At 33.9% G+C, this 7,497-nt stretch overlaps 1 long non-coding RNA gene across 1 annotated transcript; it reads left to right on the forward strand.

Moving 5' to 3' along the window:
* Window positions 1–1,524: 1,524 nt before the first annotated feature.
* LOC311289627 lies at window positions 1,525–6,445 on the forward strand. The gene is made up of 5 exons (XR_014627176.1): window positions 1,525–2,086; window positions 2,311–2,338; window positions 2,495–2,740; window positions 3,112–3,273; window positions 6,244–6,445. It is a non-coding gene; the product is annotated as an uncharacterized lncRNA (long non-coding RNA).
* Window positions 6,446–7,497: the final 1,052 nt, after the last annotated feature.

Here is a 7,497-nt window from a genome sequence, read left to right on the forward strand (position 1 = left end):
CCCATTCGTTGCACTAAAGTGTTACTTTAAAGTCCATGTGACGCAGGTCCGTGTTACTGCAATGTTTGGTCAATTCTAGCATGAACTGGAACGCAGTGCTTGGTCAACATTCATGCATTTGTGGGTAAACTTGCCAGAGGGTTAAAGACTCTAGCTTGAGCCCGCAGCCAAAGGTTGGGTTTGTCAGAAGTGGGATTCGAACCCACGCCTCCAGGGGAGACTGCGACCTGAACGCAGCGCCTTAGACCGCTCGGCCATCCTGACGTGACGGCTAAGGGTTGGGCAGTATTGTTGGAGCTTCCCCGGATGGCAGATGATCTAGAAGCTAGTGCTTCACCGCTCACCCGGGTCCCAGCGCATGCCTCGTTGGCGCAGTTAGGCAGCGCGTCAGTCTCATAATCTGAAGGTCGTGAGTTCGAGCCTCACACGGGGCAGTCTGGTGCTTTTTTGATACAGGGGAGCGTGTAAATAAAAGAGCTGCTTTCTGTGTTCCCTTTTGTGCGTTTGTTCATTTCTTCATATGCAATGCAACTGAAATCCAGTGTTTTTGTAGGACTAATGTTGAACAAATGCAGTCATAGTATTGCTCTCATATTCATGTAATATGTCCCATACAAAAATGTAATATATGGCCATATATGTACTTATATTTTAAATAGCATGACATATATCTATACATATATTTGACTTATATGAGAACACAATACATGCCTGCAACATATATCTATACATATATTTGACTTATCTGAGAACACAATATATGACTGCAACATATATCTATACATATATTTGACTTATCTGAGAACACAATATATGACTGCAACATATATCTACATATATTTGACTTATCTGAGAACACAATATATGCCTGCAACATATATCTATACATATATTTGACTTATCTGAGAACACAATATATGCCTGCAACATATATCTATACATATATTTGACTTATCTGAGAACACAATATATGACTGCAACATATATCTATACATATATTTGACTTATCTGAGAACACAATATATGACTGCAACATATATCTACATATATTTGACTTATCTGAGAACACAATATATGCCTGCAACATATATCTATACATATATTTGACTTATCTGAGAACACAATATATGACTGCAACATATATCTATACATATATTTGACTTATCTGAGAACACAATATATGACTGCAACATATATCTACATATATTTGACTTATCTGAGAACACAATATATGCCTGCAACATATATCTATACATATATTTGACTTATCTGAGAACACAATATATGACTGCAACATATATCTATACATATATTTGACTTATCTGAGATCACAATATATGCCTGCAACATATATGAACATGTATGTGTCCAAACATGTAAAGAAAATATTTGAGTTCATCCATATATGATACCATATATCTGCATATATTACAGTAGCCTATAGTATTGGTTTCTCGCATATATGGACAGCATTAATTATAAATATGTGACATACATATTTGTTTTCAACATATTTAATAAATGTATGTAAACATACACTGTAACCCTTTACTGTAAATTTACAACGAATTTCTTACAGAATTGTACTGTATTTCCATAATACAGTATTAAGATGTATCTTTTACAGAACAGCTGTAAATATACAGCACATTTCTGTTTTCGTCCTGATAAATTCGTTACCATCATACTGACTGAAAAGTCATTGCATTGTGGGATTGATTTCTTTCGCGCTCAATTCAGTTCAAATGTGACGCGTCATGCGAGCAGCAGCAGCAGACAGTAACGTTAGGCAGCTACAACAGGCAAACTCGTTTTGTCAGCGGGATTCAACTGAACAAAATAATCATTCCTGTTATCAAGATAAACAATGTCTGCGAATCTGTGAGCAATTTTAAAGCTTTTTTGAGGTTCGGTTCGTGTTTCAAACATTAGTTGCCTGTGACGCAGCAGAAAATGGACGACGTTAACGGTAGCAGCTACCTGAAGACGGATGGAAGAATTTGTCATTGAATAATCTAACCTGCGCGTGACGATAAGTGGGATTTAGAGTTTGAGAAGATGGAGAATTGTTCAACTGAGTGATACGGTAAGCCAATATATATATATATATTTTTTTTTGCGTTTTGTGTGATTGTTTTCACGTATTTGGTTTGATTTTGCGAACGCGGTTTAACGTGGCCGCGCAAGCAATTCACTGACTCTGTTCCACCTGTTTACCAAGTAACGTTAACTTCGACATTTCATATAATAGGCAACCTTTACCATGCTATTTGCATGACGTGCATTTGATATATATTTTTTTCGTTTTAGGCTTTGTAATCTGATGGCCATTGTTAATGTAAGTGCTTTTAAGTAGTGTTACAGTTATAGTCTATGTGGTAAAAAAAAAAAATGCTGTCAAATTCTGTCAGTTCTGTGATCGTGCTTTTGAATCGTTGTCAGAATTTTGCTAGCACATGAAAATCCATGTTCCTAATGCTGTTTTCAAATGTAGTAGGCCTATTCCTGATTGCCATCCCATGGTCCTACAACTACTCCCTAATTCAAAGAAGTTAGACGGTGTTATCCTTCAAGCAGATAAGTAGAGATTATTCAGCAAATCTCATTAATTTGTAATATGTTTTATGTTTTGGTTCTGTTGATCAAGGTTGTGCTGTCCTTTTTAAAAATTGTTTCAGGAATTTGCATCGCTGATGTCCAGCAATCTACATTTGCCAGAAAGTCCACGACTTATTTCCTGGTATGTAAACATTAAAGGGGTAGATGAAACCTAAAATGAAAAGCCATCATTTACTCACCCCACTGCAAAATATGTTTTTCTTAATAAGTGTTTTCTACAATTCTTACATGAAGAAGCATTTAATAGACACGTAAAAATTGTCTTGTTTTCTTAAAGAATAAGTCAAAATTAAGTGAGTTTATGCTTAAAACAAACAAAATTATATGCCAGTGCATTTTAGCATTCTAACCAATTTTAATTTTTAGTTGAAAAATGTAATTCATAGAACTATGAATAGACAACTACATCGAACCACAGTGGAACCCACAGTAGTTATTTTAATTATTAATATTATTTATTTATTCTTTATTTATTTTTTTATTCCATTACAGGTCAATCTCTAAGCAACCAGTGCTGGATATTAAGTTTGGAAGGTCAAGGTGTGTGTGAAGGATCACAGCCTCTTCATCACTGGCCTGGCAGCGCTGTTTGCCTCCTCCTATAACTTCAGCTTGCAGTACCAGGAAGAGGCAGCACCTTGAGTTTGTTCAGAGGTTAGTCATTGGCATATTTGCCATTCTCATATATATATATATATATATATATATATATATATATATATATATATATATATATATTTTAGGGCTGTAGCTATCGATTATTTTAGTAATCGAGTATTCTACGGATTATTCCATCGATTAATCGAGTAATCGGATAAAAAATTGTGGTAATAAAAATAGATCCAAGTGAACAACAGCCTTTAAAATTACTTAAAGACAAATAGGTAACACTTTACAATATGGTTCATTAGTTACTAAGAATGAACAATATTTATTTCTACAGCATTTATTAGTCTTAGTTCATGTTAATTTCAACATTTACTAATACATTATTAAAATTAAAGGTTGTATTTGTTAACATTAATGTAATGAACTAACATGAACAAACAATGAACAGCTGTATTTTTATGAACAAATGTTAGTTACAAATGTAGTTATTGTTCATTGTTAGTTCATGTTGATTAATACATTCATGTTAACTAATGAGCCTTATTGTAGTGTTACCCAAATAATAACAAGCAATAATTATTGGTTCAAATAAAGTATTGAAGTAATCATATGGGTTTTATTGAACAACGCTGTTAAAATACACCATGTAAATATGATAACTAATGAACATAACATTTAATTCAAATGTCAACTTAATCTTTCATATTTGGTCACTTCTGTATGATAGAAATGCAACAGCTGCCGTAATTTCTTGAAAAGAACATGTGCACGTCAAAACATGCAAGCAGTGCAAGGGTTAAACTTTTATTTTGAAATCGCGATGAACAACAATTCGCACATGAGAATATATGCGATTGCGAATATATTTCTGAATATATTCAGAAACATACTTATGTATTCTCCTGTGTTGGCGAAGATTTATAAATGAGCTGCGTTACGAATCTTGTGAAACGGCGCAGCATGCGTGCGAACGTTATATAAGCCACACAAACTCACAGCACGCAGAGATGGAGTTTGAGAAACCCGAGACGCTCCACGCATAAATGATGACAGTAAGTTACTATGAAACACGCGTCCGGGGTTTTGCGTTCCCAAATGCACATTATTGGAAACTTAAACAAACAGCACATGCAGAGACTGAGTATGTGTGGAGCAGCGTTTACTGTGAACAGAGCTGAGGTACTTTTAACACAATCTGCACGCATGTAAATAATTAAACCGTCATGCTTCTCTGTGGGAGAAAAAAAAACAGCGCATATATTTATTTAACTTAATCTTAGCCTTTGTGATTTCACAATATCATGATTGTAAACAGTTAAATATATCGCGTAGCCTTAGAAAACTGTGTAATAATGCGGTTCATGGACTCTCGTCTGTGGAATGCGCCACTTCCGGTATTTTGCCGGTTACTCGACACGGGTAAATTGCAATCAAGGATTTTTTAAAATCGAGTATTCGACTTTAATCGAGGAATCGTTACAGCCCTAATATATATATATATATATACATATATTAGACTGAATTGTGTCACTAACCTTGACTTGACAGTATTTATTATGTTGACTACTGGTATGAACAATATGGCCCTGGTTTCCATACAGGGCTTAGCTTAAGCCAGGTCTAGGCCTTAATAAAATTAGGGTATTTAAGCAGATTTTATAATAATGTATCATTAAAAAAAAAAAAAAAATTACTGGTGTGCATCTTGAGATAAAACAGTGGCAGTCATATATTTTAAGATATGTCAGTGCAAGTTGTTTTCAGTTGAAGGATTAGTGAAAATTCTGTCATTAATTACTCACCCTCATGTCGTTCCAAACCTGTAAGACCTTCGTTCATCTTCAGAACACAAATTAAGATATTTTTGATGAAATCTGAGAGGTTTCTGAACCACCCATAGACAGCAACGTCTGTGCAACTTTTAAGGCCCAGAAAGCTAGTAAAAACATTGTTTAAATAATCCATGTAACTAGTGCATTTTTGTGTAAATTTGGAGTGCTGTCAGTACAGAGAACAACGACAAAAATCGATGTTGCCTACACCGTGTTATCCTCTTTTTAAAATTTGCACCCTGTTGACTTCAAGTTTTAAACCTGCTTTTAGCCTCTTAACATCCTTGATGTGTCATACAAGTGCCCAGCCATGTGAGTGATTCCTTCAGAGTGAACACGGGTGAATCTGACTGCAGTAGATGTGAAAGATCTTGTTGAAACATCTACAAATGTCCGTATATAGGTGAAAATGCCCCTTGAAATCAATTTAAGGTGGCAAATATTACCCCTTAATAAAAAATGTTAATTTCTGTCACTGCTGTAAACTGACCACTGCATAGAATATGAAAAATATGAATATCTTTGTCAGTCAGTTGTCAACAGGCCTAAACAAGCCATGGCACCAAGCACAGAAACACAATCAGTAAAATGTTATCTAATTATTATCAAGAAAACTTTGAAAATATCGATCGAGACATATTTTGTCAATATTGCACACCCCTAATGCATGGTATTAATTTTGATTTCTTCGGGTCTTAAAAAGCCTTAAATTTGACTTTAAAAAATGTGCAGAAACCCTGCATCATAATATTTAGGTTGAACCACTGTAGCTATAGATTTACCAATGTTTTTACCACTTTCCTGGGCTTTGACAGTTGCAATGATATTGATATCAATGGAAGGACAAAACTATCAGATTTCATCAAAAATATCTTCATTTGTGTCCCGAAGATGAAAAGATTAAAACTTTAAATCTGGCAACCCCACTTCCAAAAATTTAGTTAGTTGACAGTGCGCATGTAAACAGACACATTGAGTTGATGTATTTTACCAGGGCGGAAAAAATATCAGTTATTGATCACAACATCCAACATTGCATTTTTTTTTTTTTTTTTTCACAACATCCTACATTGCATTTTTTTTTATGTTGTTCAGTTTTAGACAGCTTTTGTGCTGTCTCTCTTTGTCAAAATATATACACTCAGTTAATAATATTTAATTGTGTTTTTTTTCTGCCTTTTAGACGCTTTCTTGACATCAATCCTGAACGTGGATCAAAAACAAAGAAAGGACAAGTAACTTCAAAGAAAACTGGCCAAGTTGTGCAAAACGAACACCACTGTAAGCCTACAGGTGTCCTCACTTCTGCGAAACCTTGCAGACTTTGAATGGGATTTCGTTTGCACTTTTATGGACTTCAAAAAAGAAACAGCATTTCACTGTCGTTATAAAGCTTGGAAGAGCCAGGACATTTTTTAATAGAACTCTGATTGTATTCGTCTGAAAGAAGAATGTCAGATACACCTAGGATGACTTGAGGGTGAGTAAATCATGTGCTAATTAACATTTTTGGGTGAACTATTCCTTTAATTAAGTGCTAACTGTTACCTGTTTGTTGTTAAGTGTTAAAATTGCATTTTATGTTTAAAAAGTAATTCAGCCAACATGTTCACAGAAGGCAATTTAACTAAATAAATGTTTTAAAACCCAGAAAATGTTGTTTGCTTTTTCCTAGTGTGACTACTCTTATGAAACCTTAAAGTATAATATTTGAATTATGTAATAATAAAAGCAGTATTCCCTGTAAAAATACAATTTATTGCTGTCGACAAGTTTAATAATGTAAAATGTGGTATATACTGTATTTGGTAATTACAGTGGAGTACTGCAAATGCTGTTTACTGTAGTAGTGTTGTAAAAATACAGTATGTGGATGGCAACCCAGCTGCCAGTATTTAACTGTAAATTTACAGTGAAAAGTTTTACAGTGTACATGCATGTGATACTGATGCATTTTTAAAGCTGTGGCATATGGTTATGGTACTTTGTGGATGTATTTGTCAAAAATGACAAAGAAATACTATATTTGGTATTACTATATTAAAATACTATATTTGGTATTCACACAATAGACAAAATCTCCAACTATAGTCATTTAATTTCAAGGCATTCAGAATGATATAAGATTTGTACCCCTAATATATGTTAAAGTATGTACTATTGAAATAAGTACATATATGCATGTATAAATATATGCGTCATATATGCATGTATACATATATGCGTCATATATGCATGTATACATATATGCGTCATATATGCATGTATACATATATGCGTCTTACATATATTTCACATTTATGTGCATATACGGGAAAATATATGGCACTTACATGAAAACGGCCATTTTTGATATATTTTGAAATATATGTTTCATATATGTATATGTGTTTTACATATATGAATTTTGCATATATTCTCATATATGCAGCAGACA

This window comes from Rutilus rutilus (assembly GCF_951802725.1).
Source record: "Rutilus rutilus genome assembly, chromosome: 4".
Lineage (NCBI taxonomy): Eukaryota > Metazoa > Chordata > Actinopteri > Cypriniformes > Leuciscidae > Rutilus > Rutilus rutilus.